General features: G+C 46.6%; 1 protein-coding gene across 1 annotated transcript in view; it reads left to right on the top strand.

Moving 5' to 3' along the window:
* Positions 1–2,144: 2,144 nt before the first annotated feature.
* The window catches only part of PLCH1 (phospholipase C eta 1), a 289,893-nt gene continuing 275,316 nt past the window's right edge, over positions 2,145–16,721 (top strand). The window contains exon 1 of the mRNA XM_040429955.1: positions 2,145–2,256. The gene's annotated coding sequence lies outside the window, so the exon portion shown is untranslated. The remainder of the gene's footprint in view (positions 2,257–16,721) is intronic.

Raw genomic sequence — 16,721 nt, 5'->3', positions numbered from 1 at the left:
GCTCAACTCTCACGTGAGAGCCGCACTCCTGCTCTAACAGCCCAGACCAGCAGGAGTGCCGATCCAGGCTGTTTAACTCCTTACATGCCGCGGGCGCCCGCCGCATGTAAACGGTGACAGAGGGAGCAGACTCCCTCTGTCTCCCATCAGCACCCCACAAATGCAATCGTGGGGTGCCAATGTGTGTAAAGGCTGGGTGGGGCCTGGTGTAGAATTAAAAAAAGTTATGGGTCTTGGGAAGTGGAAATGCAAAAAAAAAGTCTTCCTTTTTTAAAAAAAAAGGGATTTTATTGCACAAAAGTAGTAAAACGTTAAGAAAACTATATGTATTTAGTATTGCTGTAATCGTACTGACCCAGAGAATAAAGATATTATGTTAGTTAGGCCACAAAATTAACGCCGCAAAATTTATTACATAAAAACGCAGTGGCAGTATTGCTGTTTTTTCCCATTTCCCTCCCAGAAAGAGTTCATAAAAGATAATCAGAAAGTTATGTGTACCTCAAAATGACACCAATAATCACTACAGCTTGTCCCTTAAAAAACAAGCCCTCATACAGCTACATAGATGGAAATATTAAAAAGGTTATAGCTCTTGGAAGGCGACGATGAAAAAAGGATGAAAAACGCTTGATCAGTAAGGCCCAAAACAGGCTGGTCACTAAGGGGTTAATAAATGGAATCCCAATGTTCCTGTCATAGTAAAATCTCTCTTTGTCTAAAATATTTCAGATTGATATTCACATGTCCTCCATGTGTCATCCGTATTCCACGGACACTGCTCAGCTGATTTCCAGATCATGTGAAAACTGCTGCCTGAACATGGCTGCCATCCGTGTTGTGTCCGTGGTTTTCATGGACCCATAGACTTCAATAGGCATGTCAGCATCCAAAATAGTGCATGTTTCCATGGTTTTTCCACTGACCCGCTGATGGAGAACACGGACAGCACATGTCCCTGATTACTGACACGTGAAAGGTCAAAGGGGGACATTTACCAAGGGCTCATTCACACGGCCGTTCTGTGCATTGGGTTCCCCAATGCACGGGCAGCTGCTGCAGACTGATCCAGACCCAACTTGGGTCCGTCACGTGATCTGTGCACACTGCAATTTTTTTTTAATATGTTCTATTTTTTTGTGGTGCGGAGGTACGGAGAGGAACTCCATGGACACCACGGAGTGTCTACGTTCCGCAATGACCTTCTGGATTGAAGACCCATTCAAGTGATGCTCAGGGCCGGTGCCCGTGTATGCATAATTTATGAGGGGGCGTCGTTTTTTGCCAGTATGTTGGTAAATTTGTTGGCACTGATGCCCGCCCCCTGCCACTCTTAAGGCCCCATGCACACGACCGTATGTATTTTGTGGTCCACAAAAGATACGGATGACGTCCGTGTGCATTCTGTATTTTGCGGAACGGAACAGCTGGCCCCTAATAGAACAGTCCTATCCTTGTCCGTAATGCGGACAATAATAAGACATGTTGTATTCTTTTTGCAGAATGGAAATATGGACATACGGAAACGAAATGCACACGGAGCAACTTCCATTTTTTTTGGTTGACCCATTGAAATGAATGGTTCCGTATACGGTCCTAAAAACCCCCCGGAAAGGACACGGAAAGAAAATACGTTTGTGTGCATGACCCCTAAGTGTTGAATACAGCTAAAAAAAACACAGCCATGTGACAAAATCGTGTCATATGTTTAAAAAGTTGCAAAAAAAAAAGGGGGTTGTGTGACATTCTTACACCAAATGCTGGCATAGAAAGGTTTGTAAATGACCCCTAAAATGTTTTTCCTGGTGGCCTGGACACCCTACTGAAAATATACAACAGATATGAACGATATCATACAAATTATCGGATTGTGGAAATAGAACATATGATGAACCTTCCCATGACAAGAACTATGTCTAGAACCACCTGTGGATCCCACAGACAGGGCAGTGAGAGGGGGTGAGGGAAGTCCCGGGCTGGAGCAGGTGCAGCTGGGGGCGGCTCCCGTCCTCACGGCTCCAGCTCCGGGTTTCCCGCCCTCCCCGCTCCGCTCACAGTTTGAACTGGATAGGAGCTGGTGGCGGCAGAGGCTGAGAGCAGTCCCCGGAGATGTGACTCCATCTGTAGCCGACCACTTCCACCACGTGGGTGACGGACAGTAAGTGCGACCGATAGTGTCCTCCATGGACTGACCGACTATATCGTACATCGTAGGACACGCTGCCTGCACCTGCTGTGAAGAAACTACTACTCCAGGTATGCACTGACAGCGGCCATGCTAGGGGCTGTAGTCACTCTGACAGAAGGCTGAGGATTGTAGTGCACCCGTGTCCATGGGGTGCACTTGTTTCTCTGCTGTCTTCAGGATTGGTAATGGCTTTGCTGTGTCACACTTGCTTTGGGTCAAACACCTCCTGTTTACTGAGTAAATACTGTCGCCCTTGTCCTCCGCACCCGTCCCCTTTATTTATGGTGATCACACATGGATGATGCTTGTACAGAAACGTCATGGTGTATTTGATGATATTGCGCCATATTTCCACTTTCTTCGTCACGCCAGCCTAAGACAACCGGTGTAAAGTGTCCTAAATCTGCCCGTAGACGTTAGATTTTAGTCCGCCATCACATGACCCTGACATCTGCCTTTGGTGGAAAGCACAGGTTGAATTTTATCTTTGTCCAGTCCTTTTGTTCGCTTTGAAGATAAGCGGTGACATTCCCCTGACAGCTGCTTATCCCTTGTCCCTGCTGGGTAGTTTACTACAGAAGGATAACAGTGTGTGGGCAGCACATGCAAACTCCTCTACTGGGTGCGATTTGGCAGCTTGCTCAGAACAGGGTAGTGCTTGCGACCTTTTTGGTTCATATTCATTAGGACAGAGGTCAGAAACCTCCGACCCTGCAGCTGTTGTGAAACTGCAATTTCCAGAATATTCAGGAAAACCAGTGACTTCAAGTTAAACTTCTTCTTTACCACTCATGCACCTGACCGTGATCCATGGTCCATGTCTGCCGGATCTTCCAGGCCGACCGCGGCTCCCGTGAACCGAGTGTATCGCAGTGTTTTACGATAAGTCAGTTCATATCTGGTTACGGATCTGTGTGCGTGCGCCCTTACGGTAGAAAAATTTGTGTCAGTCCGTACGCTGATCCAACAGCAGCGTAACTTGGCTTACGTGTTTCGGATATACAATTTCCAGCATACTCCATTCACTTCTATGGGAGCTGTGAGAAGAACCGAGCAAGTGTGCATGCTGGGAGTTGTAGTTTCACTACAGCCTTAGTGCGGAGGTTGCTGACACCTGCGTTAGGACATCTAAAAAAGGGTGATCTGTTGAGGGATAAAATCTCTTGAAAATGAAGCAAAATGAGTATTGTGGGAAACGTGTCATCCTGTCCATTACACCTTCGTAACATGTCTCCAGCAGCTGAAGAGGGGCTGTATTTATTTTTTTAAAGGGGTTGTCCCGTCCAGACAAGTGTATCAATGGGATCAGTGTCTGATCGGTGGGCATCTGACTCCTGTGCCCCCTGCTGATCAGGAGATCAGGCCTGTGCTCCATGTTTGAGTGGAGCCGCAGACAGGTATATGTGCCCGGCACCCCATTCAGCTTTGTGGTAGGTAGTCAACCGCTTGACCGACTATCTCCGGCAGCCCCATAGAGCGGCTCCATTCACACTTCCTATCCTGTGTCTTAACAGGACAACCCCTTTACGTTCTTCCAGACACTTCCTCTACGTGACAGATTCGGCAGTATTGTAGACAGCAGGAGCCCCCTGTGCAAGAAGAGTTATATAGACCCCCGCACTCCCCTCAGTCTTCTCATTGTTGATCGCTCCAGCAAGACTTCTGTGCCAGCTTCTTCACTGGCTAATGTGAATTGTAATGGAAAGTAGAAAGGACTGTGACCTTGGTTGAGCTGGCAGTGGGCTGCCATACCCACAGGGCCATTGTTCGGCTTCATGGCATGAAATGCCCGCGCTTGGTATTGAGGGCGTGATCAATATTGCAGTATTACAAAAACCAGAGCACTGATTGATCATTCACCAGTCTTCTGGACGGGCTCCCAGCATGTAAAGTTTAGATCGGAGATCAATAACCTCCAGCTGTTCTGAAACTACAACTCTTAGTATGCACACAATCTCGTAGACAACAATGGAGCATGCTGAGAGTTGTAGTCTCACAACAGATGGCATGCTGGTGGTCGCTGACGTGTGGTGCAGATTGTTTTCTAGAAGCATGCTATTCGACAAGCAAACAAGACAAAGCTTTCTACCATCAAAGTGTAAAAGTGCAACATCCTAACCTCAAAGTCTCATCTAATCGAATACCGTTGTGATTTCCAACCTACGTGGTCAAGGTATTCTCCCAGCAAAGCCTCTGCAGAGGGAGGGAATCAAATTACCGAAGCCCTTGTGTGCAGACAAGGGTGCACTGTAGTGCGGCATAATGCATTATTAAGAGTGGCCCCCAAGGGTCAGGGCTTCCAATTAAGATGCCTTTATGTTTTATTTACAGGGATATGGTCTTGAGCAGTAATCACAGGCAGCAAAGTTCTGACCTCCTGAAAGTTCAGGTTTGGGCTGTGCAGCTCTTAATGACCTATGTGGCCGCTGACTTTGATGGCTTCGCTGCTCCGTGCTGTACAATAAAAAAAAAACGCGCTAGTAAAAAAAAGGGATTGGGAGGAGGGCAAACATTAGAAGCCGGGGAGATTCACAGCAAGTGCTGTTTGCAGGGAGGAACAAAAGCTTTATGGGAAGTGAATTAAGCATCGGAGCGCATCCCATTGTTAATGTGACTGTCACTTGGAAGATTCTCAGACCGGATCCTCACACGTACATGGATGCTGCACGGATTCCAGGGCGTCCTCCATTACCTGTAGACGGCGACCACAGGAGTCATTGTATTCAACTGAGTTATAGGACGAAATTTAAAATAAGACACGAGCATGAGAGGTGGGCATGTGGCTCACCACAAGAGTAGTGCAGGAAAGCGTGCGCTGGAGGAGCGGGCAAACATTAACTACACATAAGTCACCCTCCCACCTGCAGGAAGGCGTCTTGGCAGATCTTCAGCTGTTATCGGTGAGCACACCTTTAGTCCTTACCGCTCTTTTCTTTGTCTCATAACCTTTCTGTTTTATTAAACTCTTGAATTTCTTGTAAAAACAAACAAACAAAAAACAACAATTCTACAGAACCCTCTGTGCTGGCTGCTCCTCTGCTATTACTTCTAGCAATGTGGGGTCAGGTGTGTACACCATTGCTAAATTTGTGATCACGGAATCATTTTCCTATCATAAGTCAGTTTCAGACGAGCGCGTTGTCTTTGGGAGCGTGATTTCCCGTCCTGAGCTCTGCTCTTGTAACGGGACCTCCCGGCTTTAGGGATCATTCACACGACCGTGGTTTGGTACCGCATTCACTTCATTGGGGCCGCAAAAGATGCGGACAGCACTCCGTGTGCTGTCCGCATCCATTGCTCCGTTCCGTGGCCCTGTTTTGTGGACAAGAATAGGCATTTCTGTAAAGAGCCTTCCGTTCCGCAAATTGCGGAAGGCACACGGGCGGCATCCTTGTTTTGCGGATCCGCAATTTGCAGACCGCAAAATACGGCACATTCGTGTGGACAAGCCCTTCTAATGGTGTAAAATGCTGTGTGTCGCTGCCTGACATCAGCTGTAATGTATTGTACTGATGGCATTATGTGAGTACAGTTCATTACAGATGGTGTCAGGCAGGGACACACAGCATTATAAATCGTCATAATCCTGGGAGGTCCTGTTACAAGACCAGTGTCTTGGATGGAAAATCGCGCTCCTGCACGGAGCATGCTTCCCGCAGATCACTTGCTCTTTATGAAACCGACCGTAAGGTAAACGCCCTGTCCCTCCCGCACACATGCATTCTGGGCCAGACTGAGTGTGCACGTTATCTAAATGGCGTAGGCCGTAGCCTGACACGACTGACGGCTGCTGCTTTTCTCTTCTAAGATCAAAACGATTGTGCACGGTGAAATCCAAATGCCCGATCCATCTTTTCCCCTGACTCAGGACACCACCGCACACGTTAGAGGGTCAGCAGATCTAGTCTTTATGGCTAGCCTCAGTAGCGTATATCACTGATGTAAAGTGAATGTGTGGTGGCAGCAGGTATAAATGTAAATGCCACTTCAAGTAGCCTTTACAATATATATATCCCTCCTGGGTCACATGCCGCTTTCGGACACCTCACCGTTGAGGCCAGTCATTGGCTGCAGCAGTGCACATGACCCGTCTATGCTGAAGATGACAGGTGGGACACGAAGACCAATGAAAAGATGAAGGGGGCTGGAACGGAGCCGTGGCAAGCAGGTAAGTATGGATCTCTCCACAGGTATTCCCGGGAAAAAAAAGATTGCTGATCCCTGTATTAAATGGTTCTCCTCTATCCAGTAACCATTGTAAGTGTGCAAGCTTATAGGAAAGCTGGAAAATAAAATGGTGTAAACTGTCCAGCGCGTCCTGCCCGATCATATTCTTGTCCCATGTTACCAACTAGACATTATGCCCATTACAATAACGGGCTCTACAATTGGCTGGTGCGCAGAGCAATCATCACCCGCGCTCCGGCCGATCAACACCGCCGCCCGCACAGACCACACCCCGTGCGGCGAAGGCAGTGCATGCGCACTGGGCCGTGGCGGGGGAACTGTTGCAGGAGTGGACGGCGGCGGGGGAGCTGTGGCCTGCCTATAGGGAGACACCCTGCAGGGAAACTTGTGTGTAGCGCTGTGTTCTGATTGGATGCCGCGCATGCCCAGTGCAAAACTGGTGACACACACACGGACACAGCGCACTCACACGGATTTTATTATTATAGATGATCTCTAGTTCAGCAGGATTTGCACCATGCAGGAATGTGTGGTGTTCATATCCTGTCATCAGGGTAATGTGTGAAAAAGAATAAAGGATTTAAAGGGAACCTGTCACCAGGATTTTGTGTATAGAGCTGGGGACATGGGCTGCTAGATGGCCAAAATCTCGCGATGCGCGAGCTAGTGCATGTGTAGTTTGTTCCCTGTGCTAATGCCAGTACAGGGAATGAACATGATGCCGACACTGCGCATGCGCTAGCTCGCGCATCGCGAGATTTCGGCGCTCCAGCTCTGTGACGTCAGCCATCAAGGAGGAGATTCGGAGGACGCGGGGCGGTGCTGGGCTCCTTTCCGCTTGACTCATCTCCGGATACAGGACTCATATCAGGTCATTTGCATATGGATCAAAACAGTTTTTTAACACAATAAAAGCGCAGAGAGCTGTGGGGACTGGGTATTGCAGATGTGCTAGCGACCATCTAGCAGCCCATGTCCCCAGCTCTATGCACAAAATCCTGGTGACAGGTTCTCTTTAAGAGATTTGAGAAAAGTGCAGGCTAAGGGCTCATGCACACGCCCGTATGCCCTCCTAGACATATGATCATATGAGTGCAGGACAATAGTCCCGTGGGCGGCCCGATGCACACAGTATTATAGTAACCTATGATGCTGTTCGCTCCCGTTCGCACGATGTATGCCGCTCTGGGACATATGGCCCGCTCACGGACCGTATGTCTCGGAGGGCATACAGTCGTGTGCATGAGCCCTAAGTCACAATAAAATGTCAGCGCTGTGAGAGGGAGATGAAGACCTGTGTGTCTGCAGTAGGTGAATGGTGCGGTGACTGCGACATTTGCACTGCCAGATGTGAAGGGGATTCAGAATAGTAACCGTATTAATTTGTTAGACTTAGGGCTCACGCGCACGAATGTGTGCCGTCTGTTCCGTGCATTGGGGACCTCAAGTGAATGGATCTGCATCCGTGATGCGGTGCACAAACGGCTGGTGCCCGTATATTGAGGATCCGTTTGCACAGCCAGGCCAGTCGTGTGCATGAGCCCTTTAAAGGGGTTGTTTCATCTGGGACTTTGATGACATATCGCTAGGATAGCTGCAGGGCCCTCCTCTGAGACCTACACCTATCTTTAAAACGGGTCAGAAAGTGAGGTCGGTGCACCACGCATACGCTGCATGCTCTCCATTAATTTCTGTGGAAGTTCTGAAAGTAACTAGGAACACACTAGTACTATCAGGATTGAAATCAGAAATCGAGCTGTTCGCCTTTGAATGAAAATCAAAGCGCAGAAGACATGAGGGGGTTAAATGAAGGAGGAGATATGGACCTATATAAACAACACTAGGAGACCGAACTAGCATCCCTGACGAAGAATAACTTTCTTATTCGAAACGCGTTGGAGTAACTTTGGTCCTCCTAGCTATCCATAGCTCCTACTGTGACGTCACACAGCGTTCCGTGTGAGCGCGAGCGAGCAAACTTTTGAAACAGCTGTGCCGCCGGCCGGGGCATGCTCAGCATAAGTAAAAGAGATAAGGTTCAGCCTCCCAAATCCCCTTCATTTTGGATGTGAAAGCGAGAGAAAAAAGGCACAGTATATACAGCCGAATAGACAAGAACTCAGAAACAGGTAATCACCCATCTGAAGTTGTATAGCTACTGTATATTATATGGTTTTGGGCACTGACAGACAGTGACGGTGGACAGGGAGTGCATTGCGCAGTACCTTAGTATAAAATACAAGTTCTGAAAGTAGCCAAGCTAGTCCGTTCTGCTGTTTTCAGGAGTCCCATAGAAATCAATGGAGAGTGCACTGTGCAAGCATAGCCACTGCTCCATTCACTTCTATGGGACTCTCCTGCAGTCAATGAATGGAATATGGCTGTGCAGGTGCAGCTGCTCTCCGCTCACTTTGGGGGTTGGTTCTGGAGATAGGTGCAGGTCCCAGAGGGGGGACCTGTGCCTGTCATACATTGGTGGCATATCCTAGCATTATGCCACCAATGTCTCAGGTGACAACCCCTTTAAGGTACCTTTACATGGGCCAAGAATCATCCCAATTATGGGGGAGGACAGTTTGTAGAAACAGTCGTTCCAGAAAATTGGCCTATAAATAAAAGTGAAGAAATGTAACGCACTCGCTGACAACGATCTTGGGAGTGTTCTTTATGTCGCCTGCAGCACATGGAAGGTTTCTTTGTGGAAATGGGTTTTAGCTTTAAATTAAACAAGGTTTGTTTGCTTACGAGGGAGGAACCTACAAGTTAAGGTTAGTGATCCTCTTGTCTGTGTGATATGGCGCCTGGCCCCACTGTGCGTGTAGTGATTATATGACATTGTGTCTGGGGAGCACTGTAAGCCGCCCCCAGATTGTGCACTGACAGTGGAGCAAGTGGGTTCTCCTGAGGGGGGGATCCCGAAACAAAGGAGTACTACTATTCCCAGCTGTAATAAGTAGGATTCCACCAGTCCACCTAGTGCAGATGCGCTTGTTCTAGGGGGGGGGGGGGGGGGGTGGCATGTACACGTATATTAGCCCTGCGTCCGTGACAGAAGAGTGATGTAGGCAGCACGGTGGCTCAGTGGTTACCACTGGTGCTTTGCAGCGCTGGGTTCCTATGGTTGAATCCGACCAAGGACAACATCAGCGTATGTTCTACCCGTGTGGGTTTCCTCCCACACTCCAAAGACCTACTGATTGTGAGCCCCATTTGAGATAGTTGGATGCTAATGTCTGTACAGTGCTGCGGAATATAGTAGCGCTATACAAGTGCATAAAATAAATAAAATGTAGGATAATATGTTTTTTTTACTCCATGATATCCTCACCTAACCGCTCTGTCTTCTTCTGGTGTTGGGAAATTCCAGATTATTTTATAGTTTTGGGCAGGAAACAAGGACTGAATTGTCAGGATTTCTGGGCTGTCAGCTGCTCAGTTATCTCATGAGGTCCATATTCAGAAAGCTGTTGATTTTTTTTAATAAATTTCCCCTGCAGCAGGGGTATAGAACGAGAGGAAATGGGATCCTGCGTGTAAATAAGGCTACTTTCACACTAGCGTTCGGAGCGGATCCGTCTGATGTTTCATCAGACGGATCCGCTCCGATAATGCAGACGTTCGCATCCGTTCAGAACGGATGCGTCTGCATTAAAACTTAGAAAATTTTCTAAGTGTGGAAGTTGTCTGAGCGGATCCGTTCAGACTTTACATTGAAAGTCAATGGGGAACGGATCCGCTTGACCAGGCGGATCCGCACGGCCAGGCGGACACCCGAATGCTGCAAGCAGCGTTCAGGTGTCCGCTCACTGAGCGGAGCGGAGGCTGAACGCTGGCAGGCGGATGCATTCTCAGTGGATCCGCCTCCACTGAGAATGCATTGGGGCCAGACGGATGCGTTCGGGGCCGCTCGTGAGCCCTTCAAACGGTGCGCACGAGCGGACACCCGAACGCTAGTGTGAAAGTAGCCTTAGGCTACTGTCACAGTACTTAACGGCAGGGCTCGGCAAAAACTCCTCCGTTACTGATAATACAACCGTCTGCATCCGTTATGAACGGATCCGGTTGTATTATCTGTAACATAACCAAGACGGATCCGTCATGAACTCCATTGAAAGTCAATGGGGGACGGATCAGTTTTCTTTTGTGGCAGAGAAAACTGATCCGTCCCCATTGACTTGCATTGGGGTTGCTGCGGTTTGCTCTCCGGTATGAGAACGCAACCAAACGGAACAGAATGCATTTTGAAGCATTCCGTTCTGATCAGTTAAATTTTGTCCCCATTGACAATGAATGGGGACAAAACTGAAGGATTGAGATGACTGGAAAATGGAAACGCTAGTGTGAATGGAATGCATATGGAGTACATTCCATTTTTTTTGCAGAACCATTGAAATGAATGGTTCCGTATACGGAACGCAAAAAACGGCCCGCAAAACAGAGTAGCCTAAAATCCAAAAATGTATTGAAGTAAATACATAAAAAAACACATGCCTTTCTCTACATCTGACATGTTTCGACTTACTGTAGAGGTCTTAGTCTTACCTGCTACAACTAAGACCGCTACACTGGGGCGAAACATGTCAGATGTAGAGGGGATTTACTTCAATAAATTTGTACGCGCTGGATCCTGTTCCTTCTATTTCTTGATTAAAGCCTCATTCACACGTCAGTGTTTTAGCACGGTCTGTGGGTCCGTGTTTTTAGCATGGATGCATGCTCTATTTTGTCCGTGTACACGGATCCATCACGTCCATTGTAGTCTATGGGTCCCTGAAAACCACGGATCAGTAAGGCCTCTTTCACAAGGGCGAGTTTTCCGCGTGGGCGCAATGCGTGAGGTGAACGCATTGCACCCGCAGTGAATCCGGACCCATTCACTTCTATGGGGCTGTGCACATGAGCAGTGATTTTCACGCATCACTTGTACGTTGCGTGAAAATCGCAGCAAGCTCTATATTGTGCGTTTTTTCACGGGACGCTGGCCCAATAGAAGTGAATGGGGCTGCGTGAAAATCGCAAGCATCCGCAAGCAAGTGTGGATGCAGTGCGATTTTCACGCATGGTTGCTAGGTGACGATCGGGATGGTTATAAGGGAAAATAATAGCATTCTTAATGCAGAATGCTTAGTAAAATAGGGCTGGAGGGGTTAAAAATCTAATAATTTAACTCGCCTCATCCACTTGTTCACGCTGCTCGGCTTCTCTTCATTCTTCTTCGAGGACCTGGGAGAAAAGGATCTTTGGTGACGTCACTGCGCTCATAACATGGTCCATCACATGATCCATCACCAAGGTGATGGACCATGTGATGAGCACAGTGACGTCACCAAAGGTCCTTTTCCTCCCAGGTCATCAAACAACACGAATGAAGACAAGCCGGGCTTCGCGAACATGTGGATGAGGTCAGTTTAATTATTTATTTATTTTAACCCCTCCGGCCCTATTGTACTATGCATTCTGTATTAATAATGCTATTATTTTCCCTTATAACCATTTACACAACACCGATCCCAAACCCGAACTTCTGTGAAGAAGTTCGGGTCTGGGTACCAAACATGTCGATTTTTCTCACGCGCGTGCAAAACGCATTAAAACGCTTTGCACTCGTGGGGAAAAATCGTGCATTTTCCCGCAACGCGCCCACATATTTTCACGCACGTCACCCGCAACGCCCGTGTGAAAGAGGCCTAAGAAGAGATGCATTACTGACCACCTGCTCACGGATTTGAACACGGACGTGTGAATGAGGCTTAACTGGGCATGAGCACGCCATAGATACCTGCTGTAGTTTGGATTACTAACTCAAGTGAGTGTGCTAGACTTTTATTTATGGATCTGCAGGGATACAGTAGAAACAAAGTAGCGGCTCCAGCACTCGGGTCTTGAATAAAACCATGAATTTTTTTATTTCAAATATTTTTTTTTAAAAAGACCAAAAATGCCACACAGCAGGACATCTCCCCACACCAGTCAACGCGTTTTGGACTGTGCTCAGACCTTATTCATGACAAATACAATTATCATGAAAAAGGACTGAGCACAGTCCAAAAGGTTTTGGCTAGTGTGGGGAGATGTCCTGCTGTGTGGCATTTTTGGTCTTTTTAAAAAAAAATATTTGAAATAAAAAAATTCATGGTTTTATTCAAGACCCGAGTGCTGGAGCCGCTACTTTGTTTCTACAGTGGATTTGCTTCTCCTAAGGATCATTAACAAAACCAATACAAATAAACACCCTATCAAGGTTGAATGTGTGCAACACAACGTGAATAATTACCAAAAACAGGACACACATATGATAAATTAACATATTTGTATTACAAATTAATTAAACAATACATATAAAAAAAATTATATAAAAATTTTGCAGCAATGTTACAGGTACTGATACACATAGTGTACCCCTTAGACCCCTCCAGTCATAAAGTGACATAAACATGGGACTCTATTGTCACAAACCCAATTGTCCCAAGTACAGCTAATACACAGTACTATATATAATGCCTAACAGGTTAGTCTTACTAAGGCCTCTTTCACACTGACTACCGTATGGCTATTTCAGTGTTTTGCGGTCCGTTTTTCACGGATCCGTTGTTCCGTTTTTTTGTTTCCGTTGTGTTTCCATTTCTATTCCGTTTTTCCGTATGGCATATACAGTATACAGTAATTACATAGAAAAAATTGGTCTGGGCATAACATTTTCAATAGATGGTTCCGCAAAAACGGAACGGATACGGAAGACATACGGATGCATTTCCGTATATGTTCTGTTTTTTTTTGCGGACCCATTGACTTGAATGGAGCCACGGAATGTGATTTGTGGGCAATAATAGGACATGTTCTATCTTTCAATGGAACAGAAAAACGGAAATACGGAAACTGAATGCATACGGAGTACATTCCGTTTTTTTTTGCAGAACCATTGAAATGAATGGCTCCGTATACAGACCGTATACGGAACGCAAAAAACAGCCCGCAAAACGGAAATAAAAAACAGTAGTGTGAAAGAGGCCTAATACAAGCATATAGAAAGGACCTAACGTCCTAAACATACAGTAAGCCAATGTAGACCTAACCAATAGGACAACCACTTAAACACATCTATGTAATCAATTAGCTGTAATGTCATACAGAACAGGAAAGTCGCGGGATACACCAACCCCTCCTAAGGATCCATGCACCTAGGACTGGTGTCCATTCAGACGACCTCAAAAGTTTTGCGTTACGCAAATTGCGGATCCGCAAAACACGGAGACTGGCTGTGTACGTTTTGCCCTATATACAAATGCCTATTCTTGTCCGCGGACAAGAATAGGACATGCTCTATATTTTTTTGCGGGGCCACGGAACAGAGGAGGGGATGCGGACCCATTGAAATAAATGGGTCCGCACCCATTCCACAAAATTGCAGAATGGAATCGGACCCATTCATACTGTCTTCTGAATGCACCCTTACAAAGGCGGTGAGCTGATTGCGTTTATTTCTGTGTGTGCAGGGATACAGTACTGGTCAGCGGGTTGTCTGTAGTGGTGCTCCAGGAGATGCCATCTTGGCCATGGGTAAACTTGTGCAAAACTTGGAAATACTTAGATAGTAAAACGTTGTAGCATGACTAAGAACGGCTGTGCGTAAGTCCAAAATGCGTCAGAGATTTACCTTGTCATTGTGTCATGTGTTTTAATGGACTGACAATGAAACTTCGTTTTTAATCATATCTCTGAGTGCCAGAGTACTTCCACGTTTTGCTGACAGAAGAACATCCACCAGGGAAAAAAGTCAAGCATACCGACCTCACCAGGAGCGGGGGAATAAATGAATACAAGACTAGATGATTTCGCTGAAATTTTCTGTTTCTGGTTGGTAAAGGGGTTGTCTGCTTTTTATATTGATGACCTATCATCAATATCTGATTAGCGGGTGGGGTGACTGATGGCACCCCTGCCGATCACCTCTTTGATGAGAACGCGGCAATCATACAAGCGTTTTGTTCTCGTCTCTATTTACCTGCCCGCCATCACCTTTATTTACAACTCCACAGCTCGCATTCACTTCAATGGGACGGCTCCTTCATGGTCAAGTGAATAGAGGTTAAACCAATGTGGGCAATAAGTTCAAGGGCATAGTATCCAAATTGTGCCACTGTAATCTGACTGACCCACAGGGCGTGCAGAACAAAATCGGTTTAATACAGGACGATCTTTCCGTACATACCATCCGTATTCAGTACTACAGTTTTTGTTTTTTTTGCATTTACAGAATAGATTGACTTTGAAATCTTATTATGTTTGAAAGCTTTGTCATTCACCATGGTCATGTTAATATGTGTTGACTGTAAGCCCAGAGTCTGAATCCCCAGACACCACCATATGCGATGGATTTGGGGACTTTGGCTGCAATTGTCCAAGGATTTACTGTCACTTAGAAGCACTTTGAGTTTAATTGGCATTGTGTACAGTAGTAGTGATAACGGGATTGGAGAATTAGGTAAAATGCGACATGTGTTGAGAATACTTATGTGATTAGGTTAAATACTGTCCACCCCCATGATCTTTCGCCTTTTGAGCCAGTGACCTGTGAAGAATGTAAATGAAATATATAATTATAAATTTATAATTATACGGCCCGATAATCGGACAGATTATCGGGAACGCTCATTCCGGACAATCTGCCCGGCTAAATGTGCTGCCGATGAACGAGCGTTTCAAAATGCTCGTTCATCTGTTGATCCTGTCGTTCGTGCAGGCGCCTAAATGATCGTTTCTAGGCAGCAGATCCAGCAGCAGTGCAGTGGTATGAAGACGAGCGATCGCGACATACTTTAAAGGAGATCATAGATTGTAGATGCAGCGGTCTCCTTCACTGAACGAGCAGCCGACTGTCGGGATGGAGCGCCTGACAATCTGCTGTTACATCCGAGCATATAAACCCGCCTTTAGAACGGCATCTTTTACTACAGAGCTGTGCAATGAATTCATTCATATTGACCAAGACTTCTTTCATTTCTTACATTTGTTGGGTGCAGTAGTTGCTGCTTCATACAAAGTTTCTTTTGTGCCAAACAACAAATGTGCACTCCATCAGTAGATGCTAAGGCCAGTTTCACAGTAGCTCTAAAATGGTCCAGCAGGCTGTTCTGGCAGAGCTGGCAGGGACCGGAGCACCGCCAGGCCTCATTGACTATAATGGGACCCATTGTAGATCCGGCCTGTTTCGAGCATTAGTGCTGAGATCTGGCCTGGACAAATACCACTGCAAGCAGCGTTTTTTGGCTGGCCGAATCCCGGCACTAATGGCGGAAACCAGTCAATGGGCTCTGGTGGGGAAGGGTAGTATCCGGCAGTGCCAGATACAGTCTGTTCCGGTAGAGGAAGAGTAACTGTTTAGTGCTAGTTGAAAACGAAATGACAATCACTAGTCCATCTGATCAGTAACCAGGACATAAGCTAAACTCAAGCGGTGTCCTAGTCGTCGAAGACGTTTACTTTTCAGAGAAATTATCTCTGGTTAGGTCATCTTCTCAAAAGTCCTATGTAGTTCATGTTGCTGTGTATGTATGATTTGTATTGCTCCCTCGATGTCTGACTGGGATTCTTTGGGCCACCACTGGAAATGATTCTGAGGGTCTACTGTCTGCACAGAACATTTGGCAATCACTTTTAATAAACTTTGCAAATCAACTCAAAAGAAAAGACCCTAGTGCCGAGTGACTGACTCCAAAGTCAACCCTTAGGTCCTATTCTTGTGTGGAGAAGACCCCTAAATACTATTGGAACTGTTCCAGTTTTATTATTTGGTAATGTGCCTCGTGTGAGTTGTGTTTTTGTGTTTTTCTTATTACAAGTCCAGGACCAAATAACAGGTACTGTGACTAAAGTATTTCAGAGAGTTGACAATATATGTATTATATATTGCAGCTAAGTGTGGGGTGCCCTGACTGATACTTGCCATGCCAGGATGATGCTGGGAAAGATACAGCCCCAGACTTTATCACAGGTGGGGAAGTTCATTGCAGAGTGCAAAGGTATAGGGACACTGCGCTAATCCTGGGGGCCAGTGGCTAGCTTGTAAAAAGGGATGTCCTTTCCACCATAGGGGGTCTTGTTGGGCATGTGCCCCTGCAGTCATTATATCGCTTTATGATGAGCTGGGTTTTGCTAAAGGCAAGTAGCCAGGGAAGATACCTGGCAGGGTGCTGGTAGCTGGTGCTAGCATGGTCCAGGTGGCAGTACCAGCCATACAGTGACAGGCAGTGTGGCCTGGTCTATATCAGGTCTTAAGAAGACTGCACGTGTATGTCTCATGTACTGCATGTCTTAGGGGGGCTGCCACCATACAGCTACATACACC

The sequence above is a fragment of the Bufo bufo genome, chromosome 4, assembly GCF_905171765.1.
Source record: "Bufo bufo chromosome 4, aBufBuf1.1, whole genome shotgun sequence".
In the NCBI taxonomy this organism is placed as follows: domain Eukaryota; kingdom Metazoa; phylum Chordata; class Amphibia; order Anura; family Bufonidae; genus Bufo; species Bufo bufo.
The sequence above is the reverse complement of the archived record's forward strand: the minus strand, read 5'-3'. Positions and strand labels throughout refer to the sequence as shown.